The 10,727-nt window shown below is 41.5% G+C and overlaps 1 pseudogene; it reads left to right on the top strand.

Annotated features, from left to right (window-relative positions):
* Positions 1 to 4,290: 4,290 nt before the first annotated feature.
* On the top strand, positions 4,291 to 5,250 carry LOC127675791 (uncharacterized protein C12orf29 homolog; annotated as a pseudogene).
* The last annotated feature ends 5,477 nt before the right edge of the window (positions 5,251 to 10,727 follow it).

Genomic DNA, 10,727 nt, shown 5'->3' with positions numbered 1-10,727 from the left:
TGTGAGGAGGCGCTGCACACAGAGGCTGTGTATAGTACTTACCTTGCTGGGCGCTGGGCTCTGCTGGGGATAGGCACTTCTCACTGGGTACACAGCCCTCTGGGAAGGATTGGGGGAAGAGGAGTATGGTAGCACAGCTGCGCTGGTTGGGGACAGAACAGTTTGTAAGGTGAGCCAAGAGTGTAGCCTGTGTGGAAGGTAGGATTCGCTCCAGGGTCCATGTTAGGAGAATAGGCAGGCGCTGCTGCAAAGCCCACAGGAAAACCAACTGGATAACCAATTCCTTTAGCATTTGCATAGGGAACCCCAGAAGACTCAGGGCTATAAACAGGATTCATGATTTAAAGAAGGTGGCCTGCGCCCCTGGACTGGTGCATGCAGGCCTGAGCCGGCATAGCGTGTGGCTCCGCGACAGGCAGTGCCCAGACGATGCCAGGTTGCTACCAACAGCTAGGCTCCCCTGCCCGCCCCTCCCCCCCCCTGCCCGCTGCCTCCAGCCCTCCTCACCTCAGCCTCCTGCTACCAGCAACACTGCACAGACACTGCAGTTCACGACCTCAGGGCATTTCTTTCTTTAGGTTAGGGAAGTTTTCTTCTCTATTTTTTTAAAAGTCAAGAACTTATTTTATTTATTTTAAAATAAACATTGAAGGGACATTATCCACCACCTTACAAACCTTTTGAATGTGGAATGTTCAACATCCTAAGAAGGTATAGTAGACTACAAAACCAACAAAAACTCCAGTTGTCTAATGATGACTATCTGAGAATTATTGTTGTTTTGAGTAGCTGAGTCTCAGCTTGGGGGGGGGATGTTTGCAAAAGGCTAAAAGTAAGATTTAATTTCTGTACAGAAAATAACATTAACTTAGTAAGTAGCCTTTGCTTTAACAAGTGGAATTAATTCTCCATGACGTAAAATGGAATGGGACGAGCAGCACTCAGTTCATAGGCACACAGAGCTAGTGCTCAAGCTGCTAGCACAAATTCCAACACAGAACATATGGCTAAGTCACTGCTAACCTTTCCATCTCCAAACTGTATGCTCTCTATGCACCTAAGGCAAAGAATCAACACGTTGAACGTAAGTGTCTCCTTGAGAAAAGGAGAGAATTCAATTAGGGTTAAATTAGACAAAGATAAATGGAAATACTTCAGAAACAGCTACTAGACATAGCCAAAAAGTCTGTGACACTAACAACTGCACAGCAAAAGGTGGAATGATGAAGTCTAGATGTGAGGGAAACTCTGAGCATCTGTATAAAGGTGTGTTTCAACGAGTCAGCACATCCTGGGGTAACTAGTGTACAGGGCAAGCAAAAGGTCCACAACCCTGGTGTGAAGTGCTTCTTGCCATTGAACCCTGCACTAGTATATTACATTTCGATCTTACTTGTCCAGCTCTTCCTGACCACCCTGGATCACTAGTCCTTGAAAGGCAGCTGAAAAACTTAGTGTTTTTCCTGGTAAGTGGAAATTCCTAATCACTTCAAGTCTGAGGTAGGTTCTCTCTGAGGGATTCTATGAACAAGTTAAATCTGGGCAGTTGGGAAAGCCTGGACAATCCATTTGGTCATTCCTTTCTTAGATTTTCAGTTAGCATCCACATTTAGGACTGTACTTTGAGCTATTGCCAGGGTAGCTGAGAAACTACAGTCATCTTAGGGCTATCAGAATCCTGGAGCACTGTTTCTGAAGGAAAAAAAATCTCTTAGCTCCGCAAATTTCAAAACCCCTAATGATCCAGTAATTCTTCAATTACAAGTAAGTCCAAATAGCCTCTGTCTCTCTGATAATGGGACAAAATCACAATCTTCATGATGAAAAAAATCCTTTAATGACCTCTCTAAAACAAATTTCCCACCAATTCCATTAGGTCTGCCAAAGTCCTGCACCATTGTGTATTAGGGAAAGCACTCAACATTGCAGCATGTGTGGTATATTGTGCTTGATGCCCTGGAATTTCATGTATCAGAGACAACACAAAATATTCTCTGTTTATTTAAATAAAACAAATCTTTATTCAGAAAACATTGAAATAATTTGGAGCATTAGAATGATTTTCAGTTAAATTAGAAACACACGTGGATTCAGTACTGAAATAAACTTTGAAATAGTTATATGAGTGTTCTGATTCAGTGCGACAGTTAGAATCTCAGGTCCTCCACTTTCCTTCAAATCAATCACCTCTTATGTCACACTACATCTCTGTGAGTTGCATTGGTATAACAAAGTTCTTGATGTTGTAAAAGTAATATAATTTCCACTGTATTCTTTTTGGTTTTTGGTGTTTTTCGAGACAGGTTTTCTCTGTGCAGCCCTAGCTGTCCTGGAACTCACTCCGTAGACTAGAAATCCCCCTGTGTCTGCCTCCCAAGTGCTGCAATTAAAGGCGTGCACCACGACTGCCCACCTTCCACTGCATTCTTTTTTTTTTAATTTATTTAATGTATGAGTGTTCTGCCGCATATACACGCAAATGCCAGAAGAGGGCATCTGATCCCCTTGTAGATGGCTGTCACCCACCATGTGACTGTTGGGAATTGAACTGAGGACCTCTGGAAGGGCAGCCAGTATTCTTAACCACTGAGCCATCTCTCAAGCCCATCCAATGTTCTTAAAAATCCTGATGTACTTAGGATTGTATTTGCTGTTGTTCAGATGTAAGCAATTTCAGAATTGTGTGAACAAAGCAGTTCACTTACTAGCACACAGAATTTAGATTTTATTGCAGTTGAACAATGTTGGTTTGGAGTCATTTAAGTCACAGGAACATGTGTTTTCAAAGAAGAAACAGCAAACTGCTTCATTTATCGATGTGTAAGGACTACTTTACTATTCCACTAAAGTTCAGCCATTGACCACTTGCACGTCTATAAAGACAATATCACCTGCTATCTTCCCAGTATATCAACCAGCACTTCTGCTACAGCACAGAACTGTATTTGTTGTGTTGGTATTGGAAAGTTCTTGCTCTTGCAATACTACTGCCCTTTTCCACACTGTTCTTCCCTATTCCATGGCACTGAAATCTATGTACTGCTGTCATGATGCAAACCACTTCAGAGGTGTGTAAGTTAGCAGGTATGCATTGTTGTTAAAGGAATTTCAATTTCTCCATGATAGAATTGAGTCTGTTTTTCAAAACACCGATGAGAGTCACATGCACTTGTGTTTTCCAAGGGTGCCACTGGGTTCTCCTTCAGTTGCAGGCATGTTTTCCCTGCTGTCATGTAATCTTGTTCAGTTACTGTACTGGGGCGGTCCTCTGTTAATGAGCTCATGTATTTACGTCTCTGTATATTGGCCACCACTTCTCTTACAGTCAGTGTGTTACTGTGATGTTAACTGACAGGACAAACTTCTCGCTGTTGTGAATTTATTATCATTTTAACTGAGATCTTAACAATTCTAGTCCACTTAGGAACTTATGTGCTGGTGTTCTGAATCAAGCAGCTTCAGAATGTAATGATTAAGCCTGTATCCTTTGTTATAGATGGCATTTAGATATCTTTGCACTAGTTTATACATTTGTATATACATTGTTATAGACGAATATGCCCTTGTGCAACATTTTAAATAACGTGTATTTTGTCCACGGAGAGTACTGTGTACTGCCTCAGTTACAGATGCACATGCTGGTGTCTCCTATACCATACCATTCTTGGTCAGTCAGAGTTCTGGTGTGGTGCTACAATTAGTATCACAGGTCCTGGAAGGTGAGAAACTCTCAGAACTCAAAGGGAGGGACCTTGAATGGCATGCATTACAGTGGGAGGGAGAACTTGTAGGGTCCACCTCCAGTGGAGGGACAGGACATCAAGTGGGGCGGAGACTGGGGTTGCCATCCCACAGTCAAAAACTCTGACCCATAATTGTTCCTGTCTGAAAGAACTGCAGGGCAGAGATGGAGAGGAGACTGAGGGAAAGGAGGTTCAGTGACAGGCCCACATTGGGATCCAGCTCAAGGGGAGGCCCTGGGGCCTGAGACTGTTCCTGGTGCTGTGGTGTGCTTGCAGACTGGAGCCTAGCATGGCTGCCCTCCAAGAGTCCCAACAGCAGCTGAAAGAGCCAGATGAAGATACCCAACCAATGGACAGAAGCCTGGGGCTCCTGTGGTTGAATTGAGGAAAGGCTGGAAGAAGCTGAGGAGGAAGGAGACCCCATGGTAAGAACAGCAGTCTCGGCTGTTTGGATCCTCTGGATGGTGTTTGTATTCTTTCTGCTTGTTGCTGCAGACCTCTTCCACCGGGATCCCAGCGCAGTGGAGACAGGTTGCGCGTGGGCACCATGAACCGCCTAGGCTCTGTGCAGTGGAAGATGCCGTGTGTGTTTGTGACGGACATAAAAGCTGAACCTTCAGCCAAGTGGGATCATCAGCCATTTAAAGTTTTGGCAACTGAAACACTAAGTGAAAAGGCATTTGATGCAGATGTGTACAATGCGGTTGCAACAGAAAAAGTGGACAGAACATGCTGCTATGTCACTAACTACAAAGGTCAGCCATACCGTTGGGCTCAACTAGATAGAACACCTAACAAGCAAGGAGACAAAGATTTAAAAAATTTCTACATTCAAAAGAAAGCGCAAAAGAGGAAGACTTCAAGCCTGTCCCAGAGTGCTGGATACCAGCAAAGGAAATAGAAAAACAGAACGGGAAGCCAGTACCTAATGAAAACAGGCACATTCCTGGTTGTGTACCAGTAGAAAAGAACAGCAAACAATATTGCTGGCACTCATCTGTAGTCAATTATGAGTTTGGAATTGCCCTGATACTAAGGCACCATCCTGGTGATCCTGGAGTTTTGGAAATTAGTGTTGTTCCCTTGTCAGATCTCTTAGAGCAAACTCTGGAGCTGATAGGAACAAATATCAATGGAAACCCATATGGGCTAGGAAGCAAGAAATACCCATTACATTTTCTTACACCATATGGAGCATTCCAGGTCGGAAATCTGCCTACACTGAAACACAACGAACCTGCTGTCCTGGTTTGAAGACTGCAGAGAGGGTCAGATTGAAGGGATTGTGTGGCATTGCTGTGACGGCTTTTTAATTAAGGTCCACCGCCACCATCTTGCTTTATTCTGGCCACTTCCAGATACTTACATGAATACCAAACCAGTTATTATTAACATGAACCTGAACAAATATGACTGTGCTTTTGATAACCAGTCTTTGTTTAATCAGTTTTTGAAAGTAGATAAACAGAAATTTGATAGGCTCAAAGACATAATACTTGATGTGTAAAATGGAAATAATAGTTGGGATTACTGTGATTTTCTAATATTGACAAGTTTGTCGTGTTTACAGAGGTTGAACCTTCAATTTAATGTTGCTAGCTGTTTGGCAAAATATATGCCAACTTCTAAACAGGTTTCTACGTATCTATAGAAATCATAGTTAGAATTTGAATATATTAACACAAAAATAAATATAAAATAATCAATTTTAAATAGTAAAACTGTTATAAGCTTACCCTTATGCTTTTCAAAATTTTAAGACATTATGAAAATAGGAATATTTATCATAGCTGTATAATCATATATTACTGAAATCTTCAAAAATATAATTTTCTAACAAGTTAAAACCAAATATGATTTTATTTTTAAGCAAAATATACAATATTTTGAGATGTAAATTCTGTAGTTCGGGAACTGCTTGATTTCCAGCTGAGACTTAACTCATAAAATAGTTTTAAATCTACAGTTAAACAAGTCATTAATAGATAGGGAAACTATTAGTACTTTGTCCATCTTCTGGCTGTTCAGAAACAACAAGAGGGCTAGACAGTTCAAATCCAAATTGTTCTGAAACTTTTTTTTAACTTTGCTTCTAATAGGATATTCTTTTTCATTTCTTCCTTATAATTGTACGTCAGGACTTCAATTTCTTCAAAAAATCAAGGATCAAATTTTTCAGTTCCTTTTTCAGCTTTTTAATCCTAAAATTTACATAGAGGATACATGTTTTTGGTTTGAAATTTAGAATTAATAATAAATATAAAAACTCAAAATCTTAAGTATAAATATTTTTCTTTATATTTTACTGTTCAAGGTTCTGTTGTACCATGTGAATAATGTACAAGCTGCTATCTTTGACTAAATTTTAAGATTGAATCTTTAAACAGCCTCAGATATTCTCAGGCAAGTGAAAGGGACTTTGCTTTTTACAACATTTAAGAGTTTTCAGTATTTTTAATGTTCTGATATTTTATCTTTTATATATAATATTTATGATCATGGGAACTTCAGGACGTGTAAAGGTTTAGCACCTGGGGAAGAAGGCGCATGCACTTGCACACAGAGCAGTGAGGAACAGCCAGTGCTCAGTTCCAGACCATTGTGTTTCTGGAGTCTTAAGGGAGGGAACAGAAATGATTTAAGGCGAAGATCCCTGAAAATAATTTTGAAAGGTACTTAGAAAATTCTTTCCCCAGCATGACTCAAAAATTGCAAAAATAGTTTTTAAAAACTATTAAGAGATGTGCATTGGTTACAATTTAAAACAATTTTTTTTGATTTTTTGGGACAGGGTTTCTCTGTGTAGCCCCTGGCTGTCCTGGAACTCACTCTGTACTCCAGGCTGGCCTCGAACTCAAAATCCACCTGCCTCTTAAAAATAAATTTATTCTTTAGTCCTTCCTGTTTCTTTGTCTGATTTTTTTTTGTAGTTGAGAGTTGTTTAATAAAAAGATGTCATGACTCAAATTTAAAAAAAAAAAAGAAAGCAATCTCAACTGACCTGTACCCCTGAGATATCTCAGACACTAACCAGGCAGCATACAGCAGCTGATATGAGGCCCCCAACACATATACAGCAGAGGACTGCTGGGTCTGTCCTCAGTGAGAGAAGATGCACCCAACCCTCGGGTGACTTGGGGCCCAGGAAGTGGGGAGGTCTGTGTGTGTGTAGGAACATTGAATTGGACACAGGACATGGGGAAAGGAGGTATGGGATGGGTCACAGGAAGGAAGACAGACCTTAAAGGGATAAAGTCTGGACTATAAAAAGGATTAAAATTTTATTAAAAATAGAAAGAAAGTAATATTTCTTCTAACACCAAAAATAAGTAATAAAAATAAAATAATAAATAAAATAAATCACATGTCCTGTACGTTCCCTTAAGGCCAACAGTATTTTTGTCAGCTGCATAGGCATAAGATCATTCTCATTATTGTAAAAGTGCTTTCATTACCCTCATGTTCTGAACAAACCTGGTCCACTTCAGAACATATGTGTTGGTGGGGTTTTTTTTGTTGATGTTAACAAGATAAAATATAGTGACTTAAACAAAGCCCATTACATTGGAGCTGGACATGGCAAACCAGCACAAGAGCCTCAAGAGAAGGCTCAAGAATCAGACCCACTCCTTCATATATGCAGGAATCCCATAAAAATACTAAACTGAGGCTTAGGGGATAGCTAAGTGGTTTAGAGCACTGACTGCTTTTCCAGAGTCCCTGAGTTCAAATGCCAGCAACCACATGGTGGCTCACAACCACCTGTAATGAGACCTGATGCCTTCTTCTGGTGTGTCTGAAGATGACAGTGAACTCATGTACAAAAACAAGTAAGTAACTAAGTAAACAAACAAGCAAACAAATAGATAAATAAATCTTAACAAAAAAATACTAAACTGTGAGTACACCAAGTAAGCCTTTGTCAGATCCATACTTCTCCTACTGCACCTGAGATCCGGTCCCCCAGTCTCATCCCCAGATGGGTAGCAGAAAACCTGCTGCAGTCTCTGACCTCTCTGACCCCATCCCCCAGTGGTCACAAAGACCTGTGCTCCCAACCTCTCTCCCCCAACTCAGCTCATTATCTCTGCCTCTAGCACCAGCAGGCTTTCCCTGGGAACATTCCAGCTGAACAGGCCAGGGAAATCTGTTCACGGAAAATTTCCTATCAGACAGCCTACAGGCGCCACACTCTCCCAAAGTCCAGGAAGAAGCAGAAACCAAGGAAGCAAACATTGACTCAACAGAGACAACAGCAGATATCATGATCCAGGCCCATATGCACATCTGACTGCACAAGGATAGGAAAGAAAAGCACAGCATACTTGCCCCTCTAAAACTGAAGCAGGACACTTGCAAAGTTGATGTGTTACTACTGCAGCTACTCTTAAATTCTGTCACAAGAAAGCACATGGGATTGCCTCTGAAGCACTGAGTCTGCTTGCTTCAGAAGACCAGTGCATGCATTCCTAAGTACAATAAGATTGTGAAGAGCACAGAGAAAAATGGTGGAAAATTTTATAATAGCAAGGACTTTGTTCTGCCAATGAACATTACAACGGAGGAGTGCTCTACCACAAAGGGACAGACAGGGCTTGACCGGGAGAAATGCAGAGGAGATCAGATTATTATTTTATCCCTGCACCAGGACACTGATTGAACAAGAAGAAGAAAAGAGAGCACAGCATGTGCTTCCATAGCTGAAGCTGTACACAGAGGAATTTTGGGGAAATACCCACAGGTGATATTGAAATACCACACATGAGCATGCTGGCCTATACCTGGGTACTGCTCCTGCAGTGATGTGCAAACTCCATTTACAAGGATGCAAGAGTACTGCTACAACTGCCAAGCTGCTTGCTTCGGCACAGCAGCACCTATGTTGCTAGCTAGACCAGGATTGTAAGAGCACAAGGAAAATGGAATCACTTTTACAGCAGCAAGGGCTTTGTTATACCGATGGACTTTACAGCAGAGAAGTACTGTCACCCAAGTCAGCACAGATTTACAGAAAGGCAGAGAAAATGAGAATATTCCTGTAGCATTGCTGCAGTATGCTGACTAAACAAGAATGGAACAGGAGAGCACAGCTTATGTGTCCAAGTCTCATGCAGTACACAGTGGCACCTTTGGAAATCACAGACATGTGATTTTGAAAGTGCTACACAAGTGTACATAGTGATATCTCAACTCCATCCTCAACAAATACAGGAGATTACTCACAAAACTATGAAGTTGTGTGCTTCAGAAAAGCACTCCTCATATTCCTAAGTAGATTGGGTTTGTTAAGAACGTAGTGATCATTTTTTTAAACCAGTAGTATTTAATTTTCCCCAGGCCATCTATTCTCTGGAAGTAACAATAAGATGGCTCCTAGTGATACTCTGCCATATTCATAAATCAATGTCTCATTCAGCCATACCCAAAGAAGTTTCCATCTGCATCAGAAGGGAAAAATATGCAATGACCAGAACACACACACACACACACACACACACACACACACACACCCATGCACTTGCACACACATGCTCAGAGAAAGAGAGAGAGAGAGAGATGGATGGACAGACAGACGGACAAACGGACAGACAGACAGACACCTTGGAACACAGAGCCTTAAATGAGATGTCTCCATCAAATCCCTGCCCCCAGAGTTCAGGGAAGCCCACAGAGTGTAAGAGATGGAGGGGATGGAGGACACCAAGACGGAGGGCATGATGCCCTCTAAGTCCACATGGCCAACTCTCATAGGAACTCACAGAGACTGAAGCAGCAAGCCCAGTCCCTAAACCAGTCTGCAGATGAGCCTTTGCATCCATACTATAATTTTCAGCTTAAAGCTTTGAAGGGACGCCTGAATGTGTGCTCAAGGGAGTCTCTGATTCTTTGCCCGCTCCTGGGGTTCTCTTATTCTTTTGTTAGCTTCTCATCTCCACCTTTCATATGATGCCTTTCTTTTTATCTTATTATATTTTATTTTGTTATGTTTGCTGTTATCTCTAAGGAGCCAGTTCTTTTCTAAGGAGAGACAGAAAGGAAGAGATGGCAGAGGAAGTGGAGAGGAACTGTGAGGTGTTGAGAGACGGTAAACGGTATTCTGAGTATATAGTATGAGAAAAGAACCTGTGTTTAACAAAAACAAAAGGTGAGCAAAAAATAACCTGGAATGTTTACAGACAACAGGAAATGAAACATAACATCATGCAAGCCGTGTGAATTAGTTAGGGTCTTACTGCTGTGAACAGACACCATGACCAAGGCAACTCTCATAAGGACAGCATTTAATTGGGGCTGGCTTACAGGTTCAGAGGTTCAGTCCATTATCATCAAGACAGGAACATGGCACCATGTAGGCAGACATGGTACAGGAGGAGTTGATAGTTCTGCATTTTATCTGAAGGCTGCTAGTGAAAGACTAGATTCCTGATAGCTAGGACGAGGTTCTTAGAGCCCAGACCCACCTCCAACAACGCCACACCCTCTAATAGTGCCACACCCAGGGTTGAGCATATAGAAATCATCACACCATGCTCACAAATTGAAGAAGGTGAGAAAGAAAGAATGTTGTCACACTTTCACAACAAGAGCTTTGTAATAGCAATGGTGTTACAACAGAGAAGGGCTGTTTCACAGGAGGGAAACATGACTTACAGGAAAGCAGAGGAAATGATATGCTTTTCAAAGCATTGTGCCAGGACACTGATTGAACAAGAGTGGAATAGAAGGCAGCACATCACACAAGAATATAACTGAAACAGTACAGTGGTATCCTTTCAAAGCCTGCACACAGGACAAAGCACCTCAGAATGTCATATTTGCACACTATTATGTCGATGACGGCTGCATCAATATCTAAACTCCATGACAACAAAGCTTACCAGATTCCTCATGCAATTCTGAAGTTGCTTGCTTGAGAATAGCAGAGAATTTGTTCACAGTGGAAGGGGATTTGTTAGGAACATGGTGAAAATGGAAACACTTTGC

The sequence above is a fragment of the Apodemus sylvaticus genome, chromosome X (genome assembly GCF_947179515.1).
Source record: "Apodemus sylvaticus chromosome X, mApoSyl1.1, whole genome shotgun sequence".
In the NCBI taxonomy this organism is placed as follows: Eukaryota; Metazoa; Chordata; class Mammalia; order Rodentia; family Muridae; genus Apodemus; species Apodemus sylvaticus.
Note: the sequence above shows the minus strand (reverse complement) of the source record. Positions and strands in the feature narration are given on the sequence as shown.